General features: G+C 37.9%; 1 long non-coding RNA gene across 1 annotated transcript; it reads right to left on the bottom strand.

Moving 5' to 3' along the window:
* Positions 1 to 2,541: 2,541 nt before the first annotated feature.
* LOC118625781 lies at positions 2,542 to 8,220 on the bottom strand. Its single transcript, XR_004958724.1, has 3 exons — positions 8,118 to 8,220; positions 2,735 to 2,881; positions 2,542 to 2,635 (listed from the first exon to the last, which is right to left on the bottom strand). It is a non-coding gene; the product is annotated as an uncharacterized LOC118625781 (long non-coding RNA).
* Between the last annotated feature and the right edge of the window lie 15,016 nt (positions 8,221 to 23,236).

Here is a 23,236-nt window from a genome sequence, read left to right as displayed (position 1 = left end):
AGGGCTGGGGATTAAACCGCAACCAAGGTACGTACCTTTGACTGGAATCGAACCTGCAACTCTTTGGTCCGAGGCCTGACATTCCAACCACTGAGCCAAACTGGCCAGGGCTCCTTAGGATATGTTTCTAAAAATTATTTGCCAGAAGTTTGAAAATAATAGATTATCAGCTAGTTTAATAAACAACTCTGGCAGAGAAGGAGAAAAGAATGTGGGGAGAAATGTGGAAAGAGGAGAAGATAAGTCAGTTTCGGAAAATTTATGGCCACATATTTTCTTTTTTTTACCTCTTAAAATGTTTACCTTTATTTTTTTATATAATAAAAAAAAGGAAACGGTATTGGATTTCAAATAATACATAGCAAAAATAAGTTTGCCTCTCATATGTCTCCCTATTTCCAGTTCTTTCCCTAGTTTTTTATTTATTCTTTTAGATATTACAGTGAATCATACAGAAGTCATTTCTGTAGATCAAACACAGTTTAAAGAAGTTCAGTGTGATTCCATCTAATATCACATACACATCCATTTACTTTCCCAAATATTTGACCATAATATACTTAGTGACTTTGTAACATACATCAGAATGTTTAGCTATAAACTTCTTTCCTTAGTGAGGACAAAATGTCTACAAGTTAGGTTTAAAAAATTAAAACTGCTAAGGAATGTTAGGTGGAGGAGAGGAGGCCTTGGGTGTGTTGTTATTCACTTCTGAAATGAATAACGGCTTCCTTTAACTTGAAGGGAGAGTAACACTTTTGAAGTCTATAACTTACATAAACAAATGATAAGAAAACATATTGTCTGAAGAAAATCTACTGACAAAGCCCAGTGGTTTCCTATAGAATGCTAGGAAGCCCAGCCTCTGGCATGCAGAGGGCACTGTGGTCCAGTCCTAACGTGGTTCCTGTTGCCAGGATTTGGGAATAAAATTGCCTAAAATAGTTTTTAAACCAATTCAGGACTATGGGTGAATAGTTGGTCTATTGTGACCCCACTTCCTAAAGTAGCTTTTTTTTAGAAAAAAAATTTTTACTAAATCTTCCTAACTGTATAAGTAGAATAATATTTTTTCAGGAAAAATCCGTATTATAGAACTGGGAGAAACCATAAAGATCATCTAGGTCCATGGTTGTTAGCAGGAAATTGTATCCATATTGCCTGTGGCATTTTGGGTGATGGCCCAAGGGAAGAAAAAAAAATTTTTTTTTCAAGTTTGAACCCAGGCTTTTAGACTCTGCAGCATTGGAAAGTGATTCTTCTTGTATTAATTGTCCAGGTTTTTCAAATTACTGCTCAGTCAATTTCTCTCAGAAGACACTTCTTATTATTCTCTCTAAAAAGCGTATCTGGCCCCTGCCAGGTAGCTCAATTGGTTGGAGTGTTATCCTGTACACCAAAAAGGTTGCAGGTTCAATTCCCAGTCAGGGCACATCCCTAGATTGTTGGTTCAGTCCCCAGTTGGGGTCATATGGGAAGCAACCAATTTAAGTTTCTCACGTTAATGTTTCTTTCTCTTTCTCTCTCCCTTCCTCTCTTTCTAAAATCAGTAAACATATCCTCAGGTGAGGATTAAATAAATAAATAAATAAATAAATAAATAAATAAATAAATAAATAAGTACATAAATAAAATATCTGGGATCACTATATCCTGGTCAACTCTGCTAACCCATGAATACATTTCCTCATTCCTGATCCCTGTAATAAATTTATACAGTACAAATTCTTTCTATTCAGTTGTTGATTTTTGTTTTTGTTTTTTTACCCTCCCTTACCTCTCTTTTGTGCACATGTGTTCCTGTTAATTTCTAACTTAAAAAGCATTAGGCTGAGGGTTAAGCTGACTCTCTGGGAAAATGTGCTCCTGTGTCAGATTAGAAAATGGTTGGGCTTCCATGCCCAATGATAGATTAAATCACCAACAATGATTTAATCTATCATTTACCTTTTGATCCTTTTTTCAATGATACCTCCATTCCATTGACTAAGCATTAAATAGGTATAGACTGGAAAATTCTGTGTGGTCCTGATATAAGACACCAGTAACAAAAAGTTCTCTTAACTTCAGTAGGAAGCATGAGTCAAAAAAGGATGGTGGGGCAGGCGTCAGTCTCAGGGCTCACTCACTCCAGTGAGCACTTCTGGTCCTCGGTGTGTTCTTGTTTTTGTATTCAGTAGGCATGTATTATTCTGAAAAATTATGCATAGTGGATCTCAAGCTACTGAAAGAATGAAAATATGGCAAAATTGAAGTGGGAACAGTTAGTCAGACAATATTTCGTTTAGTAATTAAAAGAGCTGAGCCAAATTAAGCAGCCTACAAGGCACAGGTTTTCTTACCCAGCACCCCAACTGCTTTTTGTTTGTTTGGGTGGTTGGTTTGTTTTGTTTTTAAAGTTAGCAAAAAATATTCAGGCAGCATTAGGGCAATAAAAAGCAGAAACGTAGAAGACTTTCCTAAATCTTGTCCCAGTATTGTCAAAGTAAAAGTCAAAGACTATGGGGATAAATTTAAGATGGAAATAGTAGCAAAGGTTACCTGGGCACCGCTGGTGAGAAGAGTGGTCAGTTCCTACAGCCTGGTTAGCTGGGGTTTGTTCTGCTCCATTTGTAAATGAATGCATGAGGTTTTTCTAAAAGCAACAACAATGTGGCTGTTGTTTTACCAGTTTACATCACCTCATAAATAGGAACATACTTGGACAAAATTTAAGATCCCAGATTTAACTTACATTCCTAACCCCGTCAGCTGCCTCTCGAATTGCTTATAAGGTCACCAGTGATGAGGCAAGGAAGTGTGGATGGATCTGTGCAAACTCACCATCACTAATGAAAAACAAATTCCTTGTCTGGTCCAGTGTCAATGAGTCATTCGCAGCCTATTTGTAATGAAAAGATAACAAACAGTATGCTTAGCCGGTGTTGCTCAGTGGATTGAGAGTCATCCCATGGATGGCCCTGGTTCGGTTCCCAGTCAGAGCACATTCCTGGGTTGGACTGGATCCCCAGTAGGGGGAGTGTAGGAGGCAGCCAACAGATGCTTCTTTCTCACATTCTCACACAGATGTTTCTATCTCTCTTCTCTCTTCTTCTCTCTCTCAAAAAAAAAAAAAAAAAAAAAATCAATTAAAAAAAAAAAAAGACAACAGTATGTATTGTGTGGACAAAGGTTCACTGACACATTTTTTTCCCCCAGAGTAGCAGTGTGTTTGCTTATAAGTGGATGTATTCACTGCACACAGACAAATGTTCTCATGCTAAGCAGAAGGTAAATACTGCTGGCAGTGTTTTCTCTCTGAAGTGAGCTTTACGGGATCAGTGGAATATTGAAGATAATGGGGAAATAAGGAGAATGAATTATGGAATAAGTAGCAAATGTGTCCTGGTAGCTGGTTTACACAAGATTAAATGCAATTACGTGTTTCTCTGACTCACTCAAGTTTCTCAGCCCAAGAGGCAAGGTGTGTATCTGGCCATCTGACAAAGGCAACTATGTAAGTCAAATGTCTCTTTTCCAGTATAAGAAAAACTGATACAGATGGAGGCATTCCCCCAAATTAGAAGATATATATATATAGATATATATAGATATACACACACACACACACACACACACACACACACAAATGCTGCGATATATGTTATATATGCTATATAGGTAGCTGTAATGCAAACTACATCATTCTTTGGGTATTGTTAACCATAAAGATGCAAAGCCAGACTTGACCAAGTGAAGAGAGGCCACAAGCAATTATCTAGCAGGGGGATAAGAAAGAAGTTGGCGTTGTGAAATCTGGGATGAAGTCCCTGCTTAGTCTGCTATTAGCTGAAATAACCTGGTTCATCATTTAATCCCTCTAAGCCTCATTGTCAACATCTGCCAATTAAGAATAATATGCTACTTCAAAGGTGTTTGGAGATTCAAATGACAATGAAAATGCATATACTTTTACGTTATAAAATGCTGTACAAATGTTATTTTAAAACATTTAAAAAATAAAATCTGTGACAACTTTCTGGCTAAGCAGGGCTTTGAAGAATTATTTAAGCAATCAGAAAAGAAGAGCACTGGAAATTGAACTTAACACAATTGAGTCTGAGATAGTCACAGCCCACGCTCACCTCCGAGGCCCAGGGTACCTACTTTGGGATCCCATGCCCCCTGGCTGTGGAACCCGCACTCCATGGAGACCTGGAGGCCAAGGGGAAAACCTTCAGGCTCTTAAACAATTACCACTACTTGGTTTCTTTACTTCTTCTCTGTACTGGGTTCTGGAGATACAGAGGACTATTTACCAAGGTACTACCTCTTCTGGGTCTTAGAGTCTAGTAAGGAGACACAACTTGATCAAATATTTACCCAAATATATAAAAACAGTGAAAAATGTAAAGGTAGAGTTCAGAAGACTCTGGAGCACGTGAGTGATGGACTTGATCTATTTTGGTGTTGTCAGGAGGTTTTCTGGGGAAGTAACATTTCAGCTAAAACATTTAGAATGACTAGGACACAGCGAGATTAACTTGGGTAGGGCGGGAGGGTGGCAGAAATATTCCGGGCAGAGGGAACTACCTTAGTGAGAAGCTTGAGACTGAGAGAACTGAAAGAAGGATGTGATGACAGGGCCGGAGGCCCGTGGCGGTGGGAGGAGCTAGTCCCTAAGAGCAGAGAGGTGAGATTACTTTTCTTTTTTAAGTTATTATTTATTTATTTATTTATTTATTATTTCTTTTTCTTTATTGATTTTAGAAAGAGAGGAAAGGAGAAAAAGAGAGAGATAGAAACATCAATGAGAGAGAGCATCGATTGGCCGTCGCCTGCATGACCCCCACTGAGGATCTGGCCCACAACCTGGGCATGTGCCCTAGCTGGGAATTGAACTGGTGACCTCTTGGTGCCTGGGTCGACACTCAACCACTGAGCCACACCCAGCTGGACGAGGTGAGATTACTTTAAAAAAATAACAGTGGGAGGTCAGGTGGCTCAGAGTGAATAATAGTAAGTTTGATTAGCATGGTAAGTTTGATTCAATGGAAAGAATTTGATAGCTTCTAAGTGGTACAGGTGACATCCCATATCTATGAGTGGAGATCAAGAGAAAAGTGCAGAAATAGTCTTAGGGGCTCCAACTTTTAAGGCTCAACAGAGGAGGATATATCTAAAAAAAAAAGAGAGCCCTGGCCGGTTTGGCTCAGCGGTTAGAGCATCAGCCTGCGGTCCCGAGAGACCCGGGTTCGGTTCCCGCTAAGGGCACGTACCTCGGTTGCAGTTTGTCCCCGGCCCTGGTCGGTCGTGCGGGTGGCAGCCACTCAATGTGTCCCTTTCACATCGATGTTTCTCTCTCTCTCTCTCTCTCTCTCTCTCTTTCTCTCTCTCCCTCCCACTCTACCTGAACAAAAAAATGTCCTCGGGTGAGGATAAAAAAAATAAAAACAGAGAGAGAGAGAAATAAAAAAAAAGAGAGAGATAGGGAAATAAGAGGGACATTAGGAGTCACAGGAAAAAAAAAAAACACAAATGCTGCTAAGTAGTCAAGTGAGATGAAACTAAAAAAAAAAAAGCTCCTCAGTGACACAGTGACATGGAGGTCATTAGCAAGAACTACATTGGAGGAGAGATGGGGATAAAAGAGAGGGGGAATAAGGAAATGGAGCCAACCTGTTTAAGAAACTGGTTTAAATATTAGAAGTAAAAGATCGTGGTAGCCCAGGAAAATAGGCAGGGAAACCCTGAGGAACATTTTATTCACTCTTCAAGTCACGAGAGTCAATCCCTTCTGGGGGTGGGGAACTTTTTTCTGCCAAGGGCCATTTGGAAATTTATACCATTTATGGGCCATACAAATTTATCAACTTAAAAATTAGCCTGCTATATTTGGTCAGGCTAATTTGGTGAGGCACGTGATATTAGCTGGTGTTGATTTCTTGAGACTTATATGGCTCACAGGCTGGACATTCCCCACCCCTGCAGGTTGGTCTAGAATTTCTTTATCCATTTAATTTGGGGTGGGGTTGGTTCTATCCAGACTATTGCCAGAGTAGTTGAGGAGTTGAATGGAGATTGGACTCATATATGTAGACTCCAAAAATTTTTTACATGGATTATTTATTCACACTACCCACTACCAACAAGCTCCATACCAGGGGTTATAGTTTCTAAAACACATTCTCAGTGGTGTGGTCCTGGAAGGAAAGAAAGAAGAAGAAGAAGAAGAAGAAGAAGAAGAAGAAGAAGAAGAAGAAGAAGAAGAAGAAGAAGAAGAAGAAGAAGAAGAAGAAAACATGTAAAATTTCTTCACATGGGCCTGGGGATTCCCTGCTATTTGGACTTCTTTCCCCGAACAACTATGCATAGTCATGTCATGTTCCCTCCTAAGAGCTCTTGTGTTCACTGTCCTTCCCTCCTGACCATCTCTGTCTTCACTGGCTTGGAAGCCTCCAGTTCTGCATTGGGCCCTCCACTACCTTTCCTATTTCAGTCATCACTGCTCACTCCTCTCACTGCAGCGAGAAGGCCATGGAGCACCAGCCACTGGTGTTATGTTGGTCTGTGCCGTGGCTGATGAGGTCAGGTTCCAGCTCCTCTTGCCGCTCTGTCATTTCTCTACTGATACTCCCTGATAATAAACCGTATGTCAAGGGTTGGCAATTGGTGCTTGTCTTGAGGTTCTACTGAGTCTAGCTCCCCAACATAGGTTCAATACCTTCTTATAAACCTTCCTTCTAGCTAAAACTAGTTGTTGATGGAGAGTGGAGCATATCCAAATGTACTTTCAAAATGTAAATTTATTTTCCATTACTGACCTAATTTATTAGCTAATTAACTGAAACAATTAGAATCCCTAAGTCTCCCCAAAATTTTGTAAAATTATGTTTAAGTGTTTTGGAAGCCATTTCTCTGATTCTTGGTTGCTAGCTCCCAAATGAATCCTGCGTGCATACATAAGGGTTGTATCTGTGGGGAATGTGTTGGTACCTGTGTTTGAAATGAAACAATGATAAATAATTGTACATGGTATCAATGTGTTCTCCAATGAAGTTAGAAATTTGTACACTTTAACATACAAAGCAGGACAAAAGAAATGAACATTTTACTGAAGAGGGTATATGTATGGTAAATAAGCACATGAAAAGAAACTGAACTTTATTTGCCATCAGATAAATGCAAATTTAAACCACAATGAAATATCACTATATGACTCTAAGAATGGCTGAAATAAAATAAAAAGTGACAACACCAAGTGCTGGTGATTATATGCAAAAACTAGATCAAATGTATTGCTGGTAGGAAGCAAAAAAGTACAGCTACTCTAGAAAACAGCTTGTTGGTTTCTTATACAAGTTAAATATCCAATTGCTATTTAGCCCAGTAATTGCAGTCTTGGGGCACTTATTCCAGAGAAATTAAAACTTATAGCCACACCAAAACTGTACATGTATTTTCATAGCAGCTTTATTTGTAATAGCCAAAAACTTGACACAGGTCAGATGTCCTTCAACAGATGACTGGTTAAACAAACTGTGGGACAACCATACCATAGAATATTAATCAACAATAAAAAGAAAAAAAACCTGCTGATATTTGCAACAACTTAGATGGATCTTCAGAGAATTATGCTGGGTGAAAAAAGCTAATCCTAAAGATTACATGATATACAATTCCATTATTATAACATTTTGAAATGACAACGTTTATAAATAAAGGGAAAATTAGTACCTGCCAGGTACTAACAGGGATTAGGGATGGAGGATGAGAAGTGTAGAGGGAGAGAGATGTGAATATGGTTATAAAAAGGATCCTTGTGGTGATGAAACTGTTCAACATCTTGACTGTGGTGATAGACACAGGAACTGTATAAAATTGTATAGAACTAAATGCACACAAACACATAAGACAAAGAGTACAAATAAAATGGGGGAGATTTGAATAAGATAAGTGGATTGTATTAATATCAATAAACAGGATGATATACTAGTTTGCAAAATGTTACCATTGAGAGAAACTGGGAAAAGTATAGCCAGTATCTCTCTATATTACCTCTTACAACTGCACATGAATCTATAACTATATTAATAAAAACTTTCAAGTAAAAAAGAATACAAAGCAAGTTTTCTTACCTCAATATTTACCACCGAAGTATTCCTCAAAGTAAAATGGTATGAGGAGTGATCATTAGTAAGCAAATATTTTGCCACCCATAGATTGAGAGCTGTGTCAATGGACATCCCGCCACCTGAGCTGAAAAATGATTGTTGAAGCATTATTTTATTCAGATAGTCAATGAATACTTTATCATCTTTTCAAATAATATACAAGTAGCCAATTTACTGTGTGGAAACCACAACTATAATTTCCCCAAACCCGGTTTTGGTGGTAGTCCACCTCTATGAAAATATAAGTAGAACTTCTATCTGGGCAGGAGTTGCAAAAAGACTGTTTCACTTGCCCAACTGAACTTTGACTTTGCTTCCTATACAAATAGTAACTACATGAGGAACTCCTATCAATTTACAACCCAGAATTCTGGGATTTTAGAAGCTGGCTTGGTTTTGAATTCTCTTCTCTGCTCCTCTTCTCATAGGACATTTAAATCATGAGAGGGGAGCTCATTTTTCCAGCTTCTCAACAGTTCACCACTGCGGCGATCAGATTACATAAAATATCTCGTTAGTAATTTATTCTAACACAGATGTGCTTTCACCGGTTTGACTTAACCTTTTTCCTTCTGTTTTAGAAATGGTTGCTATAAGACATAGCCATATGAAGACTATTTCTGCATTTTCTTAAACTATGAATTGAATGTATTATCTACCATATTATTAAATGTCTCATATGCAATTTTTTTTTTCATAAATTGCTTTTAGAGTGTTGGCGAAAAGAAATTTCCCTTTGGCTACAAAGGTATAATTTCTTACATTAAATAATGAGAAATATATAATCCAACATGATTTATTTTTACCCTCACTACCAAGAAACTCAGATCTAAGTTTTCTGTTTGTTTACTACTTTTAGCCTTGCTATAGACATTTTCTCCTGCTCCTACTCTATTTCAATATAATTTTTTTAAAGTTGTCATTTTTAGAATTTTATTTCTTTAGCCAACTTAAATTCATTTAAATCTAACAATTTAATAATTAAATCATTTTTATAATACTACTTTAAGCATTATTTATTTTAATTCTTTTCCATGAAAAGAGAAACAATATACTTGGAGAAAATAGTTCTAGCCAAAGGGCACGTGCAGGGTTACTTAACGTATTTGTGTTCCCATGCACTTTAAAACTTAAGACTCAGGGTTGTTTAGTTCCCTGTTTTAACAACATAGATGTCTATTGATTTAAGGGAAATTAATTGCTTGAATTTAAATTCAAATTGCCAAATATAACTCATATGTTAAATATAAAAATAACAAGGAAAAAAATCTTGCCCATGATTCCTCTAAACAATTTCTGGCCCTCAGTGAAAGAAATGGCTCCTATATAAATATATTTTCTGCTTGGGTATAAGCAAAATCACCAAAAAAGGAAACATAGGTTCACCAAGGGACAATGTAGTAATAAAAACTGACTAGGGTGCAATAGTCCACCACGTCACCAGTGAAGGAATCTCATTTCTGTTCTGCTACTTTGCAAACCAAATATCAGTGACAAAGGACATAATGCATTTCCGGGCTTAATACAGCCATCTTTCCTCTTCCTTGCTACCATGAGTTCAAGGATAGGTTATAGTTCTGTATGAGCTGGTCTAAGCCCCTGCCTGGAGTCCATTCCCTAATTCCCCTCCATCTCTATTCCCTTATGTCAAAAGTGACTTCTACTGGAATTTCAGAGAAAGCTGGATGGAGACTACTGAACCATGTGGCCTTCCAGCCTGACCCTCTATTTCCCTTTCCAGGGGCCATTTTCATCTTGGAGCTCTCAGCTGTGGTTTTCCATGGTTTCTTTTGACAATAGTTCCCAATGTCAATAGTTCCAGTTGGTGGATCTTGGTAACTTCTCTGGTTTACTCTGGTATGGCCTTCCTTGATGAGAGTTCTGGCAGGTGATAGTTCTGATCAACCATGACTATCCTGTCAGCAGCATCCCTCACTTCTGTATTTGTCCACCATAACTTTGTAGATTAATTGAAGCTGACTATTTATGCCATTATAGCCAGTGCCCAACAAAGGAGAATCCAAGCATCATTACTTTGCTCATTGCAAAAATTCTAGGCCTAGATCCCTTTATTCATGAGCATTTTGCTTCTCTTCATCTTGTTCCTGGATTACTGCTTAACTTTTGGACCCATAAATGATTTGGCTTTTCTGATTTTGACCCCTAGCACTCTTTCTTAGACATGTACTATATATAGACTAGCTCTCTGAATGCCTCCAATTCCTATAGTTAAATAGTAACTACCTTGTATAGTGCCCCTCAGGTCTATCTCACTCTCCCTTCAACCCCATTATGAGACTCTACAGCTCTTTCTAGGATCATATTCAAACCCTCTTGTGAATGCTAATTCCCATTCCTCTTGGAAAGCTACCTCTAGCAAGGGCATAGAAGATAGTACTCAGAACTATCTCATGAACTTTTTCCTGCTCTTTCCTGAGCCAGGATCTAAGCTTATACTTGTCACAAATGAGCACTCAGAATATTTCAGAATGTCCCCCTTTGGGGATGCTACGCAAACTTCATCACTTCCCTCTATTCAATTCAAATATGAAGGCAATGTGACCAAACATCCAAATTCTCTTAAATTTTTCTTGTTCATCTAAGACACTCATCCAAATTAGATCACAAGAACATCCTTAACTATTTCATAGTGCAGCAAGCCAGGTACATTTATTGAACTTCAGTGTTCAAATTGGTCACCACTCATACTGATGCTTTCAAATATTCCTCTTAGATGTTCAGTCACAATAGCCTCCTTGCAATTCTTCATATAATGGTAGTAGGGCTTACTTGGCATAACATGTTCAACTCCTGCTCACTTCGCAGTTCTCATCTTTTTCCACATCCTTCCTCACTCCAGCCATGTTGAACTCCTTTTGGTTTCTCAAGTGTTCTCACTGGGATTCAGTATTTCATACTTGTTTGTATTTTTGCCTGACATAATTTAGCCACCAGCTCTTATTCATCTTTATAACAATATCTCTTTAGCTCACGTTTGTATTGTATGGTTCATCTGTGTGCATGCATGGTGGGGAGCTACAGCATATTATGATTTAATGGGAATTAAAATGACATCTGTTTAGCATTTACAAAATGTTATCCTGATTACACCTGTTTGCTTGTTGGTTTCCACCATTAGACTGCAAGCTTTGTGAGGTCAGAGACTGTGTCAACATGGTAAATGATAAATATATATTTGTTGAATGAATGAATTAATAATCAAACTATAATTTTCCAATAAATCCCCCCAATGAAGCATCTCACTTCCAATTAGATTGGTTACACTATGGGTATAATCACACTCTTTTGTGAACATGGAAAACCTACCTTACCAGTGTAGCCTGATCCTGTCTCTCTACATCAGTCTTACAGCTAGACTTTACCTGTTTTGACAGAGATGTAAGATGTGGTTGCCTTGGTTTTGAGTAATTAGGTTCCTGAAATGAGATAAAAGCTGGGACAGCAAATGCATCACCATGTTCACAAATGAAACTTGCAGGCTTCAACTAAAAGGTAATTGAAAAGCCATTCCATTCTTTGTTCTTATGAAAACGTTAACTTTGACAGTTTGTAGTTCAAAGCACAGAAACCTCAAATATGGCAGACAGTGTTATCTGGAAGGCAATGTCTGACCAAATACTGAATTATTATCTCAATTCCAGGAAATGTCCTCCCTATCAGTCACTTTTGCTACGATTCTACCATAAGCTTAAAAATGAGAGGATTTTTATAAACAGTCTAATTCTTCTTCAGGAAACTTTAAAAGCAATGTTTTTGAGAGTCAGTGGACATGACACTAAAAAGACTTCAAGTGTTTTTCTCTGACCAAAGCCATTCTCATTTTTGCTGAATCACTAACCATGCTAAGCTCTGCTTTTTCCTCTCACTGAAACATGTTTACATTCTTACCAAAATAGAAACAGTCGCTGTAATCAGTTCTCTTGGAAAGGAAGAAAACATTGGCCCTTCCTTCACAAGAGGATGTTTGTTCATGGGAACAAGTACCAGCAGTAAATCCTAACTGAAATACAGTGTTGATTCTTTTTTTTTTTTATTAAACCTGTTGAAAAATAAAATACTAATTTTTCTCCAAGTTTTATCTTGAGTTTATCACATCTAATTAATTGATTCAGTTAATCTTCTGACTTGATTCAAAAGACACTGCATTTGATTCTTAAACCTTTTCATAATGAAAGAAATTATCATTTTAACCTCTAACTTTAAAAATCCAGATTATCTTTCAAATAGTTCTATGATTAATCAAGTAAGCTGCCCAAGCAAACATTTCCAAATCCTCAAAGATTATCCTGAGACCTGAGATCAGAACATTCAAACCACAGATTCTGAAATTCTCAGATCAGTTCTAAGATCCTGGAACATGCTTCACTCAAGAGCCAGTATAGTGAAATGGGTCACGGGTAGTTTGGTGAAGTAGCAAGACCATGCCCATGGAAATGAAATGTAGAAAGAAGAAGTGTTGATGGTGAGGAGAAAGAAAATGAAGCTGACTGTAGTCTTGAGTTGAGCCACAGACTACTTTAGGGCACTGACCCAGAGAGAGACATCTGGGACAAATACCTATCAGCATTCCTGAGGTGTTACAGCAACCTGACCAAGGAAGGCCAGCCGCAGTCATGGGTTGTTTATATTGCTTTGAGCAAAATGACCTCCTTTCTTACCTTACCTTGCACATATCTATCATGTGTACTATATAGTTATACAGGTCTCTTTTTTAGCTTCTTGAGGCAAGCATGTGTGTCTTATAATAACTGACACTATCGTGCAACTGTGGTGGCACAAAGCAATATGCAAAAAAAAAAAAATTGTTAAATTAATGAATACGTGAATTTTTCTAATACTTGAGGTTCAATGTAAAAACTCAGAGAAAGTATACCTACAATACAGTTCAGTCTATATTGTTTATATGATAGACAATATACAATTTGTTGCTCGATTACTACTTCTAAATACATAAATTTAACGAAAACACTAAAAGAAAATGCATGACTATATTTTTATTTGGACTATGCTACTTGCTACTATTTAAATAAAATAATACTCAGCATTTTAAATTGCTTAGTTTGGGGCTAGTTCTGCTTTCTCATCTCTGCTAATTTGTATGTTTACCACAGGCACAGTCACACTCTATATCCATTCCATAGTATTAGTTTTTCTCTAAGTAAAATGTGGTGCTTCCCCTCTTTGACGCCTTTTATTTCAGCCTCCTCCACAACCATCTCTGTCATGCTTACTAAAGCCACTTTTCATCCTTTACTATTCAACAAAACATTTATTGGTAATAAAAAATAATTTCCATTTGCCCCTATTATACCTAGAACATGATAAGAAATGTTATATTTTTAAATTTTACAGCAACATTTTATAGATGAAAATAATGTGGAAGTTCAAAAATTTGCATAAATTATCCACGATCATATAGATGTAAAGCTGCTGTCTTGACAATATGCTCAATTAATATTTGACAAAGATGGCAAGAGCATACAGTGGAGTAAAGACAACCTCTTTAATAAATGGTGTTGGATAAATTGGACAGCTACATGCCAAAAAATGAAACTAGACCACCAACTTACACCATACACAAGAATAAAATCAAAATGGATAAAAGACTTAAATGTGACTCATGAATCCATAAAAGTCCTAGAAGAAAACGTAGGCAACAAAATTTTAGACATCATACACAGCAGAATTTTCACTGATACATCACCTAAGGCAACAGAAACAAAGGAGAAAAATTAACACATGGAACTACATCAAACTCAAAAGCTTCTGCACAGCAGAAGAAACAACCACCAAAATGGAAAGGCAACCCACTGTATGGGAGAGCATAATTGCCAATGATACATCAGATAAGGGGTTAATTTCCAATATATATAGAGTGCTCATACAGCTCAACAAAAGAAAGACAAAGAAACTAATTAAAAAATGGGCAGAGGAACTAAATAGACACCTCTCCAAACAGGACATACAAATGGCCAAGAGACATATGAAGAAATGCCTAATATCACCAATCATCAGAGAGATGCAAATTAAAACAACTGTGAGGTAACACGTCACACCTGTCAGAACAGCTGCCATCAACAAATCATCAAACAACAAGTGTTGGCAAGGGTATGGAAAAAAAGGGGACTCTAGAACACTGCTGGTGGGAATGCAGACTGGTGCAGCCACTGTGGAAAACGTTATGGTGTTACCTCAAAAAGTTATAAATTGAACTTCCATTTGACCTAGTGATTCCACTTCTAGGAATATACCCTAAGAAGCCTGAAACACCAATCGGAAAGAATATGCGTACCCCCATGTTTGTAGCAGCACTATTTACAATAGCTAAAATATGGAAACAGCCCAATTTTCCATCAGTAGATGAGTGGATAAAACAGCAGTGGTACATATACACAGTGGAGTACTATGCAGCTGTAAGAAAGTAAGATCTCTTATCCTTTGAGACGACATGGAGGGACCTGGAGAGTATTATCCTAAGTGAAACAAGCCAAACAGAGAAAGACAAGTATCATATGATCTCACTGATTTATGGAATATAATGAACATAGCAGTCTGAGGAACAGGGTAGTTCCAGAGACATGGAAGTGGGGTACAGACTGACAATCCCCAGAAGAGGGGGTCGGGGGAGAGGTAAACCACAGAACTTACATGCATGTGTGCATGAACAATGGACATGGACAACAAAGCTGAAGACAGGGTGGGGAGGGATGGGAAGGGGGGTGTCAGGTTAAAAATCCACTTTAAAATAAAAAAGAAAAGTTGCTGTCTTGAATGCATAAACGGAGCCCAAAGAGGGGTCAATACAAGAGAAACAGATTTGATATTGGTAATTGCCGAGATTGTGAGAATACATGGAATGACTAACTCAGGGAGAGAATATTGAGAATTAAGATTGCCAAGTAAATCCTGAATGAACAAAAATATTTCAGGGTCAGAATGAAGAAGCAGAAAGGATGAGAGAAGCCGAGAAGGAACTGTAAAAAGGTAGGGAGAGAACTAAAAACAAAAACAAAACCAACAATTATCAATAATATTGTTGTTGAAGAGAAGTCAGGGAAGGTAAGAACTGACAAAGATTCTGTCAATTATAAAAGTTAGTAGTAATCTGAAACAGCATACTTTCTAAGGAGTTATGGAGATGGAAGTCAATTTGCAAAGAAAAAGAAGATAGTTGTAGAGAGCAAATGTAGATAAATTTTATATAAATTTTTGTGCTAAAAGGAAGAAGAAACATAAAACAATAGTTTGAGGTGGAGGCAGAATCAAGGGAAAATTCTCTTAGTCTTTTTGGTTTGTTTTTTAAGAAGGAAGAGACAAAGCATAGAATGCGAAGCCACCAATAACTGATTGAAACAAAGTCCTAAGGTAGAGGGAGACAGGATGAGAGGAGGGAGTGGTAGGTAAAGTTATTAATTTTGGAAGAATAAAGAAGGGAAATATTTTATTTTATGACATAAGAGATAAAGTCATACACTTAGAATGAGAAGATGAGTAGGATAAAATAGTGCAGAAAAATGGAAAATATTTGGAATCATTCCAGTGAAGAAAAAGAAGGTTGGAATTACCTGGAACTCATCAATTTCCCAAAAGAACTCAAGATTAGCAAGTTTCCTGTCCACCGTGGCTCAGGCTAGACCAGCCTGATGGAAAGGTTGCACTCTGTGAAATCAGCTACATACAAGAAACAAGGAGGTTCAAAGCCAGACGCAGGGCTTATGTTGTAAGACAAAGTAAGGTCCTTCTGTATTTTTACCTCTCTCCCCTATTACTCTTTTCCCCAAAGGATGTATATCCTTCACTTCCCTTTCTTTCTTTTCCTCTGTTTTTTTTCAAACTCCACTCAAGTTGAACCGTTTATAAAAATGGCAGCTGAAAAATGCATACGTGTTGTTTTCTAATGCAAACATCACATGACTGGAGGATACTTCATTTTTATTTTACATTGTCTCAAGCAATGTGCCAGTTGTTAAGCCAGTCACAAGTCTCAGCAATCAATCCTAAGAACTGCAAGGCCGAGAATCCTGTTGAAGAAATGCTGACCAGGTGGAAGCACTCTATGGTTGGACTAAGTTACTAATTAGAACTTGCAATTTGTGTGTGGGGGGGGGTGGGGAGGGGGAGGTGGGGGGGGTTGGAGTTAAAATTCTGTGTCTTAGCATTCCCTACTTAATCTCAATGGGTTAAAAATCATATTGCATCAACTTGCATTCATGAATGAAATGAAAAATTATGTTTTCAAGTACCTCCCCCCGACCCCTACACACATACAACTTTCAAAATGACCGATTTCTCATTAATTCAATCTTTTCTCTAATTGAAAATTTGAGGTAATTTTAGAAATGGGCTAATTTAAAGTTTTCCTTTTGTGCATCTTTAAAGAAGAAAATCAATAGCGTGAACACAATTTCAGGGGTAATTTTTAATTGAATGTGTAAACTGTTACATTAGAGTTTGCAGTGAACATATGCCTGTGGGAACATTTCGGTGGTGACGTGAATCAGCCACATTGTTTGCCTCAGAACTGATGACCATTCTCATTGTCCTTACAGCAGGACCTCTACTGAAATGCATGCCAACCTAGGTCCAGGTCCTTTTTGAAAGTCATAAAATTGCACTCCTATTTAAATATTTTATTAATTTAGGTATTTCACAATTTCTAATCAGTCATGGTCATAATTACTTAGTGTTTTATTATAATTTTGTTTATTTTTACTTTCAGCTTTTAATGTATTAGTTAATTTTATTCCTATTAAATTCCTGAAAATAAAAATTTCAGTGCCAGCATATAATGTTTTCTTTCGTTTCATATCAGAGGTAATGTTTTAAAAGAAACAATTCTAAAAGCCATGACAATTTTTGCCAAATAGCTGAGTTAAAATATAAAAGAATCTCTACTAGGCAGCATTTTTAAAGCTTGGTATGAGATATGCTGTTTACTTAAAATTAAGAAACCATATCTGCTTTAAAAAAATTAATATTTACATTTTACGTTAATTCTGACTATGTATCTGTTAAGTTGTTTATTGATACACATAATTGTTTAGTGGAATTTTACTATACATTGACCTTTTTAAAAATAACCTTCACTTTTCCTTCTTTCATTTCAGAGTAATTGCCTAACAATGACCTCCCTAAAACTGTAATTTCTGGACTCTGTACTGATTCTGTTCATTTTTTATAAAATGGTCTGCTGCCTGTAGTTCTCTCAGTCATGCTATAATCTTATTCATGCTACAAACATATATTGGGGGCATGTTCTTGCTAGCCAGGCGCTGTGCTAAACGTGACGATCCAGAAATGCACTCTGCTTTGGAGGAGCATGCGCCCAGGTGAAGGATCCAGTCAGGAAAACAGATGCAGCCTGCAAAGATGGCTCTATAAGGGGAGTATGAAGCCCTGGCCGGTTTGGCTCAGCGGTTAGAGCGTCCGCCCGCGGTCTGGAGAGACCCGGGTTCGGTTCCCGCTGGGGGCGCGTGCCTCGGTTGCAGTTTGTCCCCGGCCCGGTTGGGATTGTGTGGGTGGCGGCCGGTCGATGTGTCTCTCTCACATCGATGTTTCTTCGCTCTGTCTCTTCCTCCCTCTCTCCCTCTCGCTTCTATGAATGCAAAAAGTGTCCTCAGATGAGGATTAAAAAAAAAAAAAAAAAAAAAGAGGAGTATGAATTCCATGGTGAGGGGATCACCTACGTAGGGGCAGAGTTTGGCACTGTTTTACAAGCAGGTGATGCTTGAGCTGAGTCTTAAATGAAAGGCTTTCCAGACCCCTCACATGGGTAGTTGGGATCTGTGAGGGTGGCCTTCCGGGGAGGGCAAAGGCATGGGGATGTGATCTGGCTGACAGTGATGGGGAACGTTATACAGTCAATATTGTTCGATGTTCAGGTGCACAGGAGAAGGGGAGGGGCTTAGTCTCCCTGATTTATAGTTATCTGAAGATTGGACTTCACTCCTAAATTTAAACCACTTCAACATTGAAAAAGTTTGCATCTATGAGTCTGACTGAAGTCACAGTTTCTCTGTTCTGGAGCATAAGATGTTTCAGAAATGGTCTTTAAATAGTTCTTTTGCTTTGGAAAAGGACATGTTCAAAGAGCTTAATGTTAAAGCATGGAGTTCTTCTGAAAAAGCCTGCTATATACACTACAGGAAACAAGGTTCAATGAGCTTGTGGGTTGAGAGAAAAGGAGATGGGGTTCAGACTGACTTCTTTCTGATACAGCTCTAGACTCTTGAAGTCTGATTTGGGAGGGCTCCCCCAGAGATGTGTCCTAGTAATGAAGGAAAGTTATATGAGGGCCTATCTTTCTCCCGATTGTTTCACTTTCAACCCAAAACACAAATAGAATGCAGATTTCCCAGACATTCCTAGGTTGAACTGTCCAAGGAAAATCTGACATCTGCAAATCAGCACAGACTAGGTCTCAAATACTTTGAATGAATAATAAATTAAAACGACACCCAAACAGGACATGGCAGGTGATAGGGAAAACAAAACAAACAAACAAACAAACAAACAAAAAAACCCCTAGAAGCCTGGGCTGAAGAAAAATGCCTGATAAATTCCTTTCAAAGAATGCCAAGAACTCAGATGTGAAGGTTGTTCTTGTCAACTTTTTAAGTCTCCAGTTCTCCTCAAGAAAAGATGCAGTGAATAGATAAGAGTACTAAATTATAATAAGCACTTCAGAAGTTGTTTATAAAGTACTTAAAAGCAGTTCTAAGCCTCTGAAGTGGTTGGGTATGCTATTAATGTGTGTTATAAAGAAGATGACTTAGTTTGCACATAACTTTGGCAGCCAATTATCACAAACCTCCAAGAGTCCAAACCAATGAGGCTGTACTGATGCGCGTTTGCCCACACTACTAATTTAGCATTTGATGCTAAATTTAAAAGCAAAACCTATTACCTTTCATATGAGGCTTCATCGGTCATTAATTAAAGATTATACATTCTTACCTATTACATACACATACACAAGGCCTCTTTTTAAGACAAAAGGAAGACTTTATAAATAGACTATAACGTGTGATGAATCTCGCGAGCCAATTGGCAGGGCGATCCCTGTTGCAAAAACATTCCAGCAGAGGAGTCTGTCATCTGTTAGGATGTGTCCAAGGCTCTGAGTGCTTGGGAGGTAGAGCTCCTCTCTAGTTATGAGGATCCCAGCTCTGGCTAGGGGCTGAATCAGGGATTATTATGAAGTCTTTGAAATCCACAGACACAAAGAAGATAGCTCTCAGATATTCTGGATTAAAAGTTTTGGGTGGTGCTCTAGAGACAGCAGGCTCAAAACATGGGGAGGCACTAATGAAGCTTGATGATGGAGCAGATTAGTACAGTTTGCTAATGATTTCCAAACCTAGTCTAAAGCATTGCCCCCAGACGAAGAGTTCGCATGCTAGTGCAAACCTAAATTTGTAAATTATTGTTGAACCCTTGCCTCCTAAGTAAGACCCTTCAGGGTACTTTGACCCTTTTAGCTCTTAAGGGCAATATTAAATGGAATGTTATCTTTAAAGTTAATGTGGTCACCGTTTTATGGTTAGGAAACATGAAACCAGAGAGGGTAAGGAATTTTCCCTATATCACACAGTCAATAAATGACGGTTTTTAATAGAATTCAAACATTTTCAACCAGTAACTAGAAATAACAACGATCATATAGCTAACTTTTTTAAACCACAGTTTTTAATTCGTCACATGACTTTTCGTGTTTATTTGATTCTTTAATCAATAATGTAGGTGCTACTGTCATTTTCATTGTATATATGAGGAAACGAAGCACAGTGTGGCTGTAAAACTTCTCCAAGGTCACACACAGCTAGAAAAAATGGACTCAGGAGTGAAACTCAGTCCTGGACTCGACAGTCCATGCTTTAACCATTATACTTTCATCCTTTATTTCTCTACCTTCTCTATAATAACACTCCGTGGGTATTCTGTCTGTCAGGCACCATAAATGGACTTGGTGTAGAGTAAGACCTTCCTCTACACTCAGAGGCAAAACAAACCCATGAGGGTGCTTTTTGGTCTCACAATCTGCGACCCAAGATCTGCCTGGAGAAGACCCGCATCACCTACAAGTCCTGTCACAGCCTCTAGGGCTCCGAGCCTCAGTGCTGACTGCCTAACCGCAGCAGGGTCACGTTAGTGGTGTTCAGGCATTCTCTCCATGTGCTCAGCTGTTTGTTTTGTAGAAACATAAAAACATTTCAAATACCCATCTGTTGTTTAAATCCTCTCCATAATATTCTTACCAAATGGTCTGGAAATTTGAAACCTCCCATAAGAGTTCATTCCGTCTTCGGACAGATTTCACTGAGAAGTTTCTTCCTTACATCAAGGTAAAATCTGTCTGTAGCTCCCTTTTATTTCCCCTGTTATAACCTTTAAGTCTACTCTGGTTTTTCTTATTTTGAGAATTTAATACACTTTACAGGCCCTATCACCAGGGGAAAAAATAGACTGTAGACATGCACAAAAGGCTTACAAGCAGTTTCTGGGGCACTACAGACCCCTGAGGACTATGAATGGTCTATGAGCCTTAAACTTGGAAACTCTCTTTAACATCAACCGTTCAAATGCTGTAAGGGGAGGAGCGCTCTCCCCCTCCGTCCTGTGCCCTGTGTCCAACTACTGCACTCGTGTTCTTTTCTCCCCACTGACTGCATCTGCTGAGATTCTGGTCATTCATTTCAGCCCATGGAGACCTTTCTGAACCCCAATTTGTGATCTAATCTATTCACTTTTGCTCCTTGTAGTCACTTTTAGACTTGATCAGCATGCTCCAGTGTTTTTACCAGAGCCACTAGCCAGGAAATAGCTGGAGACAGAACACCGACCACAGGATATCACCTGGGGGTGAGGTGGGGAGAGTACTCACTATATTTTTTGTAAAAATAAAATACTGGAGCTTAAGTCCATGAATATACAAGGAAGCGTGCACATTTAACAAGCAAAATGTATTCACATGCAATTAACTTTATCCCTCAAAGAGGCCTGCTTTGGTTCTGATTTCTTCAATGTTGAGTTAGGTCAAAAATTGGACTCACCAACTCAGAGGATATGAAAGCACATGAGAGCCACATGACTGAGGGTCTGGGTACTAACTGCAAAACTTCCTTTTATAGTTTAGCTTGTGACCTTAGCAAACCTAAGTATTTTCTTGGATCTAAGTCCCCTTGCTCTGCCTCTCCTAAATAAAACAGGATGGCTACCCAATAGCTATCTCTTTGGTTTGAGAGATTCTCATGGCCAGTAACTTTACAAATGCATATTGGGTATTAGCTTTTTTTTTTTTTTTTTTTTTTTTTTAAAGGCTATTTGTTTTAAAATGAAACTTTTTTTTAATGCTTGAAGGGTAATTTTTACTTCTAGTGTTCTAGAGCTTTGTGAACAAGTTCATATTAATTCTGTCGTGTAAGTTGTAGATATTATAAATTAAGTCATATCCCTTCTAGTGTTTGTCATTTCACTAAGGGTTTTAATGTAGACAGCATCGTGGCAAAAAAATTGAAAAAGATTTGAGTAAGAGAACCCCTCTCTGTCATTAACTACTCAAGTGATCATGAATAATTCACTATCTTTTTATATCTCTTATTTCTCAGGTGTAAAAAGAGGGAGCTGGGTTACTTCTCTAAAGTCTCCTCCAGTTTTCAAACTTCTGTTATTCTAATTTTGTTAAGTTAGAAGGGTGCACTGAAGCATAGGAACAAAGATAGTATCTGGATTCCTTTCAGTGCCTTAAACTTCAAGGTTGAAAGTATGATTTTAATGCACAGGGCTATCACATAATGTATTCACTCTATGAGGACATAGTAGATCACAGGACACACCCCTCTAACCCAGTGGTTCCTGAAGTTGGTTGCACATTGGAAACACCTGGGGAATTTTAAGAACTGATAATGCCCAGATCTTGCCCCCAAATAGACTTAATTGGTAAGGAATGAGGCCACCTGGACCAGCAGGATTATAAAAAGGTCTCCAGTTTAGAACCGTGGCTCTAATTCATAATTTTCAATTCTTAATGCATGCAAGAATCACTTGATAATTTTTCAAAACCTGCCAATGCCTAGGTCCACCTCCAGACTCTGATTCAATTGGCCTGTGAGACCAGGGCATTGACATGTTTTAAAACTCTTGGTAACTACTCTAATCTCTATCTCACAAGTTCTTTCTAGCTGATCATTTCGACCTGATTTATTCCATTCCACATTGGTCACTCATCAAAAGAGAAAACCTTGGACCTAATTACAGGGTACAGCTCCACCTACCATTATGTATATTAACCTGATGCTCTAACTTCCTGCTCTTTACTCTACAACCACAACTTCTTATCTTGTCAATTAACCAAAGCTCTGTGTTCTGGGACTTTAGTTTCCATCCTGTGGTTTCTTACATGCTCTTTCAGTTTGTAATCCCATTTCTTATTATCAACATTTGTCTGCTTTATTCATCAAGTCTCCCTAGTACTTTGAATGCCCTTGCTGGCTATTCCAAACGTCATCTGCATCCTGGGTCATCCTGATAAAATTTTCCTATGATCCCAACTAACTGCTGTTCAAGGAAATCTAAAAGAGATACCAAACTGTAAAAATATCTGCCAGTCATTGCCAACAACTAACCAAGTGCTAGGCATATATAACAAGGGAATTGAAGATCACACACACACACACACACACACACACACACACACAAATTGCTTATAAAACTATGATATTTTCTTTCATTCAACATTGGTGTACTTCTGGTCAGGTACCTTAAGAAACACAAGGATCAATATAGAAAAAAGCACAAAGACGAAAACTGTATATTATTAAAGGACTTAAGTTACCAAAAGAAAATGAAAGCAAAGATTAAAACTTTAGTGTAGAAAAAATAAAAACTAAGGGTAAATTTTTAAATGATAACTAAAATAATATTGTTTTCTCAAATATGGAAAACATAGTTGAACAAAACAATGTTCTAGGGAAAATAAAAGGTAATTCTACATGGCAACTATAAAACAAAATTCTAAGGAGCTTATATAGGGTAAAAATAAATAGGTTCATTGAAGTAAAATA

The sequence above is a fragment of the Molossus molossus genome, unplaced genomic scaffold (assembly GCF_014108415.1).
Source record: "Molossus molossus isolate mMolMol1 unplaced genomic scaffold, mMolMol1.p scaffold_m16_p_11, whole genome shotgun sequence".
In the NCBI taxonomy this organism is placed as follows: Eukaryota; Metazoa; Chordata; class Mammalia; order Chiroptera; family Molossidae; genus Molossus; species Molossus molossus.
The sequence above is the reverse complement of the archived record's forward strand: the minus strand, read 5'-3'. Positions and strand labels throughout refer to the sequence as shown.